Source organism: Varroa destructor, unplaced genomic scaffold, assembly GCF_002443255.2.
Source record: "Varroa destructor unplaced genomic scaffold, Vdes_3.0 BEIS01000003.1, whole genome shotgun sequence".
In the NCBI taxonomy this organism is placed as follows: Eukaryota; Metazoa; Arthropoda; class Arachnida; order Mesostigmata; family Varroidae; genus Varroa; species Varroa destructor.
Genome location: NW_019211456.1, coordinates 17,388,272 through 17,402,359, shown reverse-complemented (window position 1 = coordinate 17,402,359; position 14,088 = coordinate 17,388,272). Strand labels below are relative to the sequence as shown.

Genomic DNA, 14,088 nt, shown 5'->3' with positions numbered 1-14,088 from the left:
CATACCGAATTCAGAAGATGAGGGAAATTTATCCCCCCAGCCCATTTCCTTGCCTTGTAGCTGATGGCATACATAGTTCATATACGATGTATTATACCTAGCTACCTACCATCATCCGTCGGGAAACGCGATGTTGGAGACCATTGGTGGAGTACAAGCGGGTCCACCAACGCGACGATTCATTCACGACGGCTTTATATGCATTACCATTTGTCACGCAACGAATCTTAGCCAAATAAATGAAAGACACCAAAAACGTCATGGCCAAAACTGCTCGTTGTACTTCCTTGATTCTCCATCTCGTTCTAAAGTTAGCTATACTTCGACCGAATCTGAAAACTGTCAGCTTCCGTCTGTACTCTGCCCCTATAATAACAAAATCGGTGTAGAAAATACATTGATTGTCCGGGTCTAATGGTTTTAATCGCCATGGCATTCGAAAATTGTTGTTACATGTTAATGGGGCGAGTTTTCGGACGAAAGGCCAAATACTGTACCTAAGACGAGAACGCTTGCGTTTAAGAGCCTGCTGAGCAAAAATACCGTAGACGGTCATGGCGGACGTTGCAGGAGTCAGAGCAATAAAATCGCTCGTTATAGGGATTTCTACCACAAACTTTTTTTCACATATACAAACTATTTCGTTTAACATTAAAGTATAATTATTAGAGTTCGATATAGCTTTTTGCGGTTGGATCGGCTTATTTATGAGGCCAATATAAATGTGTTGGCTTTGTCTAGATTTCGAAATCTAGATAATGAATCACCGTAGTAACTAGTAACATACCACGCTTACCAGTATCTATTTAGACCTTTCGGCAAGTATCCAAGTGTCCATTAGAAAATCGAACCTAGTTGTTTTAATAGCTCTATTCTAGGCTAGCCAGCGATATATGGAGGACAGAGACGTACTTTTTATTTAAGTGTAATATAAACCTACTACACCTATTATCTAAAAGTAGTAAACACGATGCAGTTTTATCAGACTGTAGATTTGGCTTGCGCTCATCCGTTTGTGACCGGCGATTACTGAATGTAGAATAAGGTAATATTTTTAACAGTCCTATTACAAACGATGTTTGTAGGATTGTTAAGAATTGCTCTCAGGTGGAACCATGAAGAATTTGTGGCCAAAGACGGTAATAAAAAACTAAATACAAAGCAGATGCCCAGTGGTGCCGCTTGCTATAGTAGGCATTTTCTAAAGTAAATTGTACAACTGATACATCAGGGGAAAGTCTGTAAACATCGTATGATGTTCTCTATTGGCTTCTATATTTCACTTGTAACCCTCGTTTCACGTCTTTTAATGTATGATTGGGGAAACAGGCCGTTCGAACCTTTTTGTTGTATGTCAACTCCATCGTTGCACATAACCGCTCTCGTCCTCCCTAACCGTTGTCGAGAGCTAACATTGTATTTATGATTGCTGATTTAGCTATACTGTTAATTAGAAGTATTTACTTTGGCACAAGGGTAAACAAAAATATTTCCCATATATATTCTTCCTATATTTGCTGCATTCATAGCCCATTCAGCGCATAGTTAGGAGGTGTTCTAAAGGTTCTGCGCTATGCGTGGTTAAAAAAGCAATGCATGTTTGTTAGCATATGCGCAGCTCGACTAACGTACACCCCCTTCAAATATATAGTTGCGGATTTCATTGGAAGTCTCTCATGCTCCCGAGTCTTTGAGAGTACTTGGCGGCTGCAAAATTGGAGGGAATTTGGTGGCTTCATCTAGGTACCTCTATCCACAAAGGCAGTCATTTTTTAGCAATAACTTTGACCATTAACACATATCTTCCGTCGACCTCATCGTAAAAAAGGTCGATTTTAATAATGGTAACTGGGTACGCTAAGGTGTCAATGGTGATTTTTCCATCATTATTTATTTACGAGTAGTTTTCACACTTCTAATTCAGTAGAGCAATGCTATCTTCTTAGTGATATTTAAAGGAAACGCGATTCAAGCGCGCCGTCATCATGGTGACGAACAGGGCAGAAAAGTGTTTATTACGAATGTGCTCAACCTTCTCGCGGCGATTCTATAGGAGAGTAGGACAGCTCTTAACGACGAAGTGACCGAACTCTTGTCTTTGACACAGACAACTGACCTCGCTCACGAGGACGACCTTGATCTACGCTTATTGTCCGTCTTGCTGATCAAATAAAATGGCCGAAGAAATCAATCGAAGTCATCTTGTATGCAGACGATTTAGCAATATATGGTAACTCGAAATCGCATCGCGCATCTCCTAGCCGATACGCCACTGTTGCCCGAGGACCTACGTCGTTACTTTGAGCTCCCAGCAACGAAAGCATTTAGGACCGACCTTAGGAAATGGGACCAAAAGCTCGCGGAAAATGATAGGGATTCTTTTGCTTTGGGTGCGATGAAGAAAAACGAGTGAAAGGAGGCGAACCCGCTGAACAGACGTGTCGTCACTTGTTTTGCTGTACATGGGTTTCACTATCGGCTCTGCAGACAAGCGTGTTTTCGTGAGACTAACGATGCATGTAAGCGTTTCAGCTGCATAGGTGATTATGATAGATGCACGTTTTTCTTTGATGCCACCTTTAAAACGTCTGGAAAATCTCTTAAATGGGTTTCTTAAACTTAACAAGACATACGATGCAAATTGTTTGAACTAGAAAGAAAAAATACATATATATATATATATATATAGCCTCTCAATAAATTGAAAAGCGTGTGTAACTTAGCAACGGACACCTTCGCAAATTTGCATATCAACATAGAACTCTTAACCGTGTCCTGTTTTAACCCGGTTCCGTTTAATTATGAGATAATATGACGCATTAGTCTTTGCTTGTCCCCTGCGTTGTTACCTCAGTTGGATTCGTATCGCTATATATATATTCGCATTAGCTATACCAAAGGCATCATTAAAGAAAACATTTTACTAACATAGTTAGCACAAAAGTTGTTTTTATTGCATTATTTGACTATGAAAGCGAGGAAACGTAAGACTGTGCCCCCAGACAACGAAACAGATTTATTTTGTTTCAACTGAAGGTATCTTGTATTGAATTGCAGAGGCAACCGAAAAAAAAAAAACCAAGTACTTTCATGTCAGATTTGTGGGTATTTTAAGGATTCTCAAAATCCGTCATTGTAAAAAAATTCTGTACTTTACAGCTAGAAATAAAGTTTTGACGCGTCAGATTGGCTTTACAGAAGAGAGTTTTTTTTTTTTTTGACATATGAAACAAGTTACGGAGGAGGGTGCTATATCTAAACTTAGTCTGACTTCTAATATGATACTTATGTAAGTTTGTGTACTAAATTAGGATAATTATTTGTTAAAATGAATATTCAGAGTTACTCGACTAGCGATCTACGTATTCGATGTTCACCAGATTTTGCTGTCATTTAGCAAGTGTTGCAAGCCACTCTGTAAGGGTTCTACACAATGTGTTCCCCTGCTCCTGCCTGGCTATTTGTCTAATACATTATTTATAACAGAGTACATATTTATAGCTTAGAGACGGTAAGTAGTCAACGGGGGCCCTTCGAATCTCCTTAATAGCGAACAACAGATACGCTGATGCTATATATGATTTGTTCTTGATTACATCTCAGAGTGAAGCGATGAGCTTGACGATTTAGATTATACAAAAACTCCCATGCGTTCTAATATAGAACGAACCGCAAAACGATTTTGGTAAAAATTCGTATTGTCTGCAGAACAGAATTCTTATAACTATTGCTACCAACAGAGATCGTCAACCACTCAAGGGACTATGCAGCTAACGTCTTACGACAGTGTCCTGTTTGGGACATACGTATGTACATTTTCGCCAACCAGAAAAGATTCTAGTAAGCATTAAAATATGCTGCACTGTACAAAATCGTGTAGAAAAAAAGCACCCGCTGACGTCTCCACGAGCGTAGGAACATATGCGAACACAATCAGCCAATAGAGAAGCGGGTACAGGACGTTTATTTCCACCCTAAACTGACCGCTTTTTATTGCATCTATACTTGCCTATTCAGGCGAGACCAGCAGGGGCAAAAGAATAAGTGATAAAGAGGTGAAAATTGCTGTGCCACAAAAGTGGAACTTGTTGTGCTTCACGACCGAATCGTCGCATTGAGCTAAGGTCGACAATGAACTTCCGATACGTTTAATGCAAAATAATAAAGACATTGTGACGTTGCTCGTATATATATATATATATATATATATATATATATATATATATATATATATATATATGGCTTGTAGAGTGACACGTCTAGCTTTGACGGTTATGGTGCCTTCCGTATACTCTGATTCTACGTGTTGGAGCTTCGATTTTACAAAAGAAACATTGAACGGAGCGACCACTTGCATTGAATCTATTATTTAATTCCCCCATTATTTTTTTTATCTCTTTTTTCTGCTCTGAAGAAATGATAAAATGCATCTTATATCGAAAATCGTTACTCGTGTCGTACGCTGGCTAGCGACTAAACTGGAGATATATATCTCCAGTTTTATTGTATATAAATGTATTAGCTTATTATTGTATATAAAAGTATTAGCTCCAGCTTATAAGTTAGCTGTTATAAGCGGATCTGGCAGATTTTAAAATTAAAGAACTTTTAAACTACTACTACTACTGAACTAGCGTTCTGGCAGCTTTTAGGCCGTCTACCACTCGTGTTTTCCTATATAGATTCTTCATCTACGAGCTCTCAAAGTAAATCGAACATGAAATATGTTAGCCCATTAGTTTCTTTTTTTGGGGCACAGAAAACCCCGTAATCACACAGACTAGGAGGGGAAGAATAAGCGGATTGAGACCAACATTGGATATTCCTTTGCTCAACGCAGGAAATGATCGAAGCATGACGATGAGGCCTGACGTTGTCGTTAAGTAGTCCGACTGTGTGCTTTCGATTACCATGCCCACGGACCATAAGTAGCTTGAGGAACTCGAAATAGCCGGCTGCGTTCATTGTTTCCTTTTCGGCAAATATAACAGCGGATGCCCCTGATATCCGTTGAAAGTACTACCATCCAGTTACGTGTGAATCTATCTGCCACCGCCACCGAACTCAAAGCGACGCCATTCTTTCCCCTGATCCTTTTACAGATGATGGTAGAGGCTGACCCTCATCTCATCTCATCTATAGCAACCGCTGCTCCAGGCGGCTTTTTTTTATTATTAAAGTTCCGCAAATTGCACACGGAATACACCACGTACATTTTCAATTTGGCCTGGAGTGAATTCACAGAGGACCGTTTTCTACTCAGTTTCAGTATTTAGGTTATAACACGTTACATGTCAAATGCCATTTTTAGCCAGTAAGACTACAAGCTCTGCCTTCTAAAAAGCCTTCTAGACTGCGGCAATCCGTTGCCATCAGATTGCTTTCTTGTTAACTTCCAAGACATTAATCTCCGTTCATGAGACGTCTGCACCATTCACGTACTGGGCTTTCGCTTGAAGTCTCCTTGCCTAATGCTTTCATTAATCGTGGATGAATTTGCGCACTACTGTGGAAGACAACAATTCGATTAGTAAGCGTTGATATTTACGAATAAAAAATGTGTTTCCTTTCGAATTTGTTCTTCTTGAGGTGAGCGCGACCGGTTTTCAGTCGTAAGTTTTTAGAGGACAGGAGTTTACCATCGAAATTTTAGTGGGTATATCAAGGGCTATTCAATTTGAAAGTCCATCGGACATGCTTGAGTCAGCTTTATATATATGATCACGCTTGCAGCCCTGCTATCGACTACATAACATTTTTATTGAGTATTTCCTTTTACCTGAAGTCGGTGTCTACGTTTTTTGGTTTTCTTTTCAAATATTAAAGTTCCTCATGGCTTAACTGATGTATAACTACTCCATATTTAAGATATATTATAAATAAATAATAGGTATCACAGTCAAAAAACCACTGCATATCGATAAAATAAGCCGTTCCTTTGAAAAATTCTGTGAGCGTATCAACAACTACGAATCAAAAGATGCTGTATAAGGGAAAATCCGTACGTTGATTTAAAAAATCTTCGCCTTTCCTTGAATAGAATCGCTTACTGCCATTATCACTCCAAGTGTATAATCTTGCATTCACACAACCTAGCTGAAGGGCTTCGCTCGAGTAAGCAAAGAATCGAACCATTTGTCTTCTTAGCAGAGGTATGGGTGCAACGGAGAAAATTACCCAACATTGTTCTCCCACCTCCTAGCTCAATGCGTAGTCTTCAGGGCACCGTCCCACAGGCATAGACCCCGTTCCCAGTTGCAAGCAGCAACTTGTAGGCAGCAACAACAAGATCAACTTGGTGCGCACACGTTATCCGCAACCTTCTTAGAGCACATACACACAACCATTGGCAAACTCTTCCCCGCGAAATCTCTCAACATCGACGCGCTCCGGTCAAATTGAGCTCAGCACCACCGATTCCTTTCCTCTGTAGCTCATAGCATACATCCACGAATAGTAGTTGGACGAGCTCACAATCTTGTAGACGGGAACGCTGTGCTGCTCTTCCCCTATTGAAGACTCCAATTTCCAACCCTCAACCCCATAGAGTATCATCACAGTGATATTATTCGTGAATCAGCAATAGCAGCACAGGCATCTCATCACCACCCCACCTACATACGAAATGAACGACATTACCAATATAGCTTTAGCTATCCGGCGGATCCAATCGGAGAGCATAGACACAAATGGACGAGATCAGCGCCCGTTTGTCCGTGCCTGTGTTGCTTGGCTTCGATTCTGTGTCCTCTTCGGCCGCCAGTGTTATTTCTGCCCCGCTACGTATACATGCCCTTCAGTGTTTCCATGCGGTTATCACCGCTGCTAGTACGACCGTCGCTGCTACCGCCGCCTCGATGTATTTACGATCGACAATGCTGTTCGCTCTGGTACCACAACCTCCGATATTCTGAAAGTAAAGCAGGTTGCTAGGTTTATTCGCATTCTCATTGCTTAGACAGACCGGTACACGCCAGTGCTCGTCGAGTCACCTGAAAATCAGGTCGGCATTAGTGGAGCCGTCGATGTGCCAGTCGCTGGGGTCTCATAAAACGCTGTAATGGAGCTTGATGATCGTGCTTTAGAAGCAACGCCACAAGAGAAAAGTCAGTCAGGTTAGAACAGGGTGTTTGCCGGGTTTCTGCCTCTGGGTCGAATTGTATTCAAGAGAATGGCATATTTATATATAAATGCCTCTAGCATGTAAAGACTAAAGTTTAGACAAGCAATGCCCACTTCACGTAGGAGACATTGAAAAAAAAACAAAAAAAAAAACACAAAAGAATCGTTATTCTTCTGCGCACAACTATTAGTTGTAGATGCAGTTAAAATAAACGATTCTTATGGGGAATTGCTCTTCTGAATTGCGTCCCTCCCAGTCTCAAGTTAACTTCGACAGCTACGGCGATTTCACTGCTAACGCTACAACTCGTTCGGTAGCGAACTTAATTTCATCCCAAAGCTTGTAGTTGTGACCACATAGACACCTCAGTTCGCCTCTGTTGCATGTCGATGCCGCAGCCTCTATTATATATAGATTTTTGTAATTGATCTTATTCAAGTTCCGCATGAGTAGGTGTACAAAATCTGGATCTTTTGCCGTTACAACCTATCGCGTGTAATGAAGGCAGGGGGTCACTCAACCGCATTGTTGCTACAAGGACGACTATAGTTACTCAATTTCCAAGGCGGAAAATTCTGTGCGAAGTTAATAGTTGACAATAGACAAAGTGCAATTATTCGAGAAAATTCCAGCATGCTTAAAAGTGCAAAAATGTATGGTTATAAAATGAAGATCATTATGGATTTTCGTCGAGATAAAATGTTCTTCTAACGAAAATAATTTATTCATATTAATTATATATCAGTATGTCCATTGCAAACATGTTTTTTTTTTGTACATTCCTCATATATTGTACAGATCTGTTCGTCATTTCTCAGTCAGTCTTGTCATCATCCTCATCACAGGTGGGTTTACGCACGACGTAGTGAGCGAAACGTACTCCTACCGTGTGTCAGTCTCTTTCAATGAACGAATAAAAAAAATTTTATACTGGTTATCATAATAAGGTTTTATGAGTTTCTCATTCGACCTCGATAGCGTCTGGCCAGAGTCAAACGAGCATGTTCAAATGTAAAATGTTTATACGATTATCCATTGAGTGCTTTAAATACTGCCGCTGTTCTAAATTTCCTGGGTCGGTTATATCTTTTAGTTAGTAGTTAGGTTGCATGCCAAGTGTCGATAGTCTGAGGTCGATCCTCGTGAATGGAAGTGGGTCACATATTTCCATATACAGATCGTAGACGGTATGACCTAGTAAAGTAGCACGCTGTCCTGGGTAGCGCGTGGAGATCACCTTTAGGTTGCGGGCCCGGACGAGACGGTGGTTAAATTAAATCACGTTACACTTAGTCAATGAACGTAACCAATGTTGATCAATCACTAACCGCTGAGATCACATCTACCAGTTGACATATTGTGTATTTTACTTTAACGTGACAAATTTATTCCGCCACTATAATCAATATCTAAACAACTATTGGCGGGGAAACACAAGGCGCGTCGATGAATGGGACGTACCCAAAGACTACGAACCTTCATCCGCTATGTGATAGCGTTCAGCTCACGCTACAGACGCGCGTGCTAATCATCTTGTATGACCAGCTTCAATGCTCAAACAATATAGTTTACCAAAGTTTTCTCTGCATAGTCATATCACGCTTGCTTCAAAATCGAGTACTAGTAGAATTCAGGAATAATGAGCAAACTTTTATAAATCTAAATCTCGTAGCCTAAGTCCGTGATCGGTAATTGTTTGTATTAGGCAAATCCAGCGGATCGGATGTTACTATGGTTCCCAGATGTTGAACAAGGTGGATTCGCGTACTGAAAAAGGGGTTCGTTGTAAAAAACTGCTTGGAAAAATTTGGCAACGATTCACAGCTGCCAACACTTCACATGAATCGTTTAAAGTAATGAACTAAAAACGAGCACAGCTGCTCTAGATAAATTCTATGTAATGATGATAAAACTGTACAGTGTATAAATAAAATGTTATTTACACATTATTTTCTACATGTCTGGATTTTTACCTAAACGTCGTTGTGCCATTGTGCTAGAAAAATACGTTATTTCGTTCAAAGCATTCATTGGTTCTGTACGCAGTCCAATAGATCACTCCGCCTACGCGTGGGGGGATTTAGGCTAGGGTTTCGGGCAAGAGATATTGGCGTCACTATGTCGGCCGAATTTGCTTTCATTAAGGACAAAAGGGACCCATTATCCGAACTGATGAGAGGTCCTATTTGCTGAGGCTAACACTGATCGCCATTTGCTATATGTGTTAAAGTAGGAATGCATAAGAACAAAGATCCCAGTTTCGGTCGGTCAGTCTTAAAAAAACTCAAAAGAATTTTACAGGTATGTCTTTTGGCATTTACCGATTCAATATATATTAAATATGATAAAAAAAATTCTCCACTTATTGAAAGAGCTGTTGCTGCATGCCGATCAATGTAGGGGAGATGTCTTAGAATTGGCGATTTAATTCGACGGCTCGATTTATCGAGGTCTCGGTTGTGACACTGTCTTTTGATTGCTAATGGCAGGCAAATCGAGCGAAGACAAGGGCTGACTTCAAGAATTGTCTAGTCGAGTTTGGTATATTGGTACATCATGCTGCTTAGGTTGTCCGCTGCGTCATATGTGCACCGCCACCGAATTGAGGTCGGAACGTATGATCTTACGATTTCGTGCGCCAGGCAGCGAATGGCGTAGTTTGTCCCAAAAGCTTTTTTCGCCCCAATGCAAAAAGGTGCTATGCCTAAGCCACGTCCGAATATCAGGATCGAGATCACTGTACGACACTCGACCCAGGAAGATGACGACGAGCTTGTAGTTGCTGTTGTTTAGAACCTCGTGGTGGGCGGATTTGAACTCATAGCGGCACCATTCACTTTCTAGAAAGTGCTCGGACAAGATGACGATTGTTGTTCTTGAACTCTCGACAGCCTCTTCGATAGCTTCACTTAGGTAGCCCATAACCATGGGCAAATCGCGGTAATGTAAGCAGAGCCGGTAAGGCGGATTACCATATTCCAGTTCTGGAGCAAGAATTTGTATTACGAAAGTCTCGTCCTTTTTACTGTATGACACAAACGCATCAAACAGCTTCTCTTCTTCGATGGTCGTACGATGAAACATGCCCATCCCGTAACGGCCGAATAACCAGAGGCTCTTTTGGCGTAGATAGAAAATTACCGTTACCGTTACGCTTACCAGGAGTAGGACGAGTGAACCAACGACGAGGGGCATCGGTACGGAATCACCAATGCGCTGGAACCGATACCGTTGAATAGAGAAGACATTGTTTGACGAGTGGTGACATTGGGTCACGTTTACTTCCCACAATGGTAAGGTTGTCGTCGAGTTATAGACGCACGAGAGCTGCAAAATATCACCAACTGCACTTCCGTGCTTTTGTAGAAACTCTCCTAGCTGATCTGTAAAGTGACAATCACATGTCCATGGGTTACTGCTCATATGAATCTCCGTTAGGCGCATATTACGCTGGAAGCTCCAAGCGGCAATTTCTCTTAACCGATTCCTACTGAGATGAAGAACCCCGAGATTTTTTAGATTTGCAAAAGTCATATTGTTTATATAGCTGATTTGATTATCAGTTAAGTACAGCTCTTGGAGCTTGAACAGTCCGTCAAACTCGTGGCCGTGAAGTCTAGTGATCTTGTTATATTCAAGGTGTAGTTTCCTGAGCTCTTGTAAGCCCAAAAAGGTTCCATTCTTAATGATCTCAACGTTCGAGTTGTTAAGGAAAAGCGTTTTCAGGTTTGTCCGTCCAATAAAAGCGTCCGTCGTAAGATGTGCGATTTCGTTACCGTCAAGGTATACCACGCTAGCCTGCATCGGTAGTCTTTTAGGAATTTCTACGTGTTGGCGTGAGCTACAAACAATAATGTTGCTATTCCACGTCCGATCGTGGTAGCAAGTACACCCAGCCGGACAAACTATCTCACAATCACAGCCATCCAAGTTACAGCAACGGCAAGAAGGAAAACAGTGGGCGTTATATTCGCACAAAAACTGCGAAGATTTCGTTTCACTTAATAACTGAAGTTGAAAATTATTGAGGTAACTTATACTGCATTCGATGTTATGCAGATCAATAAAGCGAGGGTACTGACGCGAATCCTCATATGTGGTAGCCGCCGTTTGAATCTGCAGTCGTTGAAGCCATTCCGTGTGGCAGTTACACATGTACGGGTTACTGGCAATGGCAAACTCTGGAAGAGGCCGTCTAGACGGCACCATACTAAGCCGAAACGCGGCCATTTCGAGTGTGGTCAGTTTGTTGCGCGTTAAATCCACAAGGCTCAGGTTATGCTTCCCCAAAAACGTAAATGGCTGGATACGTTTTATATTGTTATTCCTCAAATAAACAATCTCAATACCATTAGGTAATGATGATGAGTCGAGATCGATAAGTTTATTTGATGACGCATCCAGGGTACGCAGCTTTAGACTTTGCTCGAAATTGAAATAATTTCCGAGTGCCTCAATTTGATTGTCGTGCATATCTAACCACTGAAGGCCAACCGGAATAAGCGCATAGTCAAACCAGCGAATGCGGTTTATTGAAATGTTCAGCATAATCAGGTCGTGCAGAGTGTTGAAAAGGCCATTCACATCTTCAATATGATTGGCATCGAGACGAAGGTAGTGCAGACTGGATACGTTGTCAAACGTACCTTGCTCGATGGCTTGAATTCTGTTGTTAGCTAGATTTAGTATGCGTACCGCGGGCATCTTGTTGAATGCACCCTGGCTGATGTTGCCAATCTTGTTGCCCATCAGATTTAGTGCGTACAATTGATTCAGACCCTGATACGAGGCGTTGGCTATGTCACGTATGCCATTGAATGACAGATCAAGAGAACGTAGCATCTTCAACGATAACATGTCATCTGGTATACAGCTAAGTCTGTTAAAAGCAAGACTGAGCTCTTGTAAGACCGAGGTGTTTTTAAATGTGTCTCTGTGAATTATCTCTAACCGGTTATTATCTAATTGAAATGCCACCATCGAGCTTAGTCCAATGGTCGCTTGTGGACCGATCATTTTCAGATAGTTTCTACTGAGCGTAAGTGTCTGAAGTCTCGTGAGCGCGTAAAACGTGCTGTCGCCAATGTAGTCAATAAGATTGCCTTGCAAATCGAGTGCACGGAGATTAACTAGTGCACGGAACGTACTGGCATCTAGCCGAGTAAGTCGATTATGGCTGAGATCGAGCACTTTTAATTGAGTTAGATCAACTCTCGAGTCCGGTGTACCGAGCGATCCCAGCGTCGCGAGCTGATTGTGCCCCAAGTCCAGCATCGTCAGCTGGCCCAATCCAACGAAGAGGCCCGGCGGTAGATCGTTTAGCGTGTTGTTTCGTATATATAACTCCAGGAGTTGAGGTGTTGACTGAAACAATCCTTCGGGGAGAGCGACAAGCCTATTATGCGAGATGTCAAGTCGTTCGAGGTGCCAGAGGCCAGCGAACGCACCGGACTCAATTGTTGTAATCTGATTATAATCTAAATCCAGTTGCTTCAGATGAAGCAACGATGCTAAACCGTTGTCCAGTAGAACTTCGATTTTGTTATGTCCCATCTTAATTTCACGTACCGTTGGCCTGCAACGCGAATTCAGTGACAGCCCCATGCTAAATACGTCAAAAAAACTGTTCCTTGTTAAGTTCACGAACGCTAGTCGATCCAGCCCACAGAGCAGTCCCGCATTGAGTGATTCAATATTGTTCTCGCTCAAGTCAAGCGATTCGATGCTCTCGAGAGGTGTCAGGCTTGACGGCGAAACCTTGAGCGGCGTACGATATCCCGAGTCGCTACTGAACGTTCGCACCGTAAGGTGTCTAAGGCTTTTGAGCCCTTCGAATGCGCGTGGCGGCAAATAGTTAAATTTACACCGTTCGATCGTAAGAGATCGCAGACCACGCAGGTGTCGGAACGAACTATCGGCCAAATGACTCCTCTGAAATGCGCGTCGTTCACCTGTGCAACAGACTGCCAATTGTTCGATGTGGTAGGGCACAATAAGTGAAAAATTGGTAGGATTGGCGCCACTTTCGAATGCGTGAATCCCGCACGTCATAGAGACGCGCGCCGAGTCGGCCATTGGTTCCCATGTGCAGTCCTCTGGCCGTACGTATCGTGCATCCAACACATACGACTGGGGTATACAACAGGCCAACAAGGTAATGTATTGGATTGGGGCGATTACGGTCCGCATCGTATCCATTCTGTGTTAAGCCGAAAATAGGACACACACTTTTCATTCACTATCCATCGCCGCGCTCAGATAATTCATGTCACAATAACTTCATCGTACGTTACATTACTTACATACTTCAACATTGTGATAATCGTCGTTATTTATTAAATGCACAGTTTTCGGCACGTAAAGGCGTACGTCCAACCACTATTTTTCTTTTATTCCTACTAGATAATTTTAGGAACTGATTAATGATAACAATCATTAAACAATTCAATTGTTCAACACTAGACGCTTGTAATGATTAGTCAGTCGTTTCAAACGTTCTCTTTGCTAATGTTCACACCCTATGTTTCCATTTCGATATAGTTCGACTATTGATTAGGGTAGCACTTCGTCGACCTATTATACTACGTCACGAGGACTAACCAAGGTACGTTACCGTTCAACTGCACTGCGAGATGCATTGTTGCTTCAGGCCAAATTTACCCTCCCCACTTTGGGTGATGGTAGAGTCAAAGAGAAGGGAACACTCGCAGAGCGACTGGTCAGTTGGATTCATTCCATGGGACCTTCGTTAGATCACATACCGGACTATGCGGCTAGACAAATAGTCGATCTGGTCGGAAGTAAAAATCAATTTTATCACCACCACCATCACTCAAGTTGATTGATCGACTACGGTTAAGCGATATCACATGTTTTCGTGGCCTACCCGTGAATATTTAGTTCGATTCATACGGCCAAATCAGTTATACATAGAATCATAAGTTAAAGCAAGTTAGCTCGTCAAA

General features: G+C 41.9%; 1 pseudogene; it reads right to left on the bottom strand.

Annotated features, from left to right (window-relative positions):
- Positions 1–6,423: 6,423 nt before the first annotated feature.
- Positions 6,424–13,726, bottom strand: LOC111247533 (toll-like receptor 7 pseudogene; annotated as a pseudogene).
- Between the last annotated feature and the right edge of the window lie 362 nt (positions 13,727–14,088).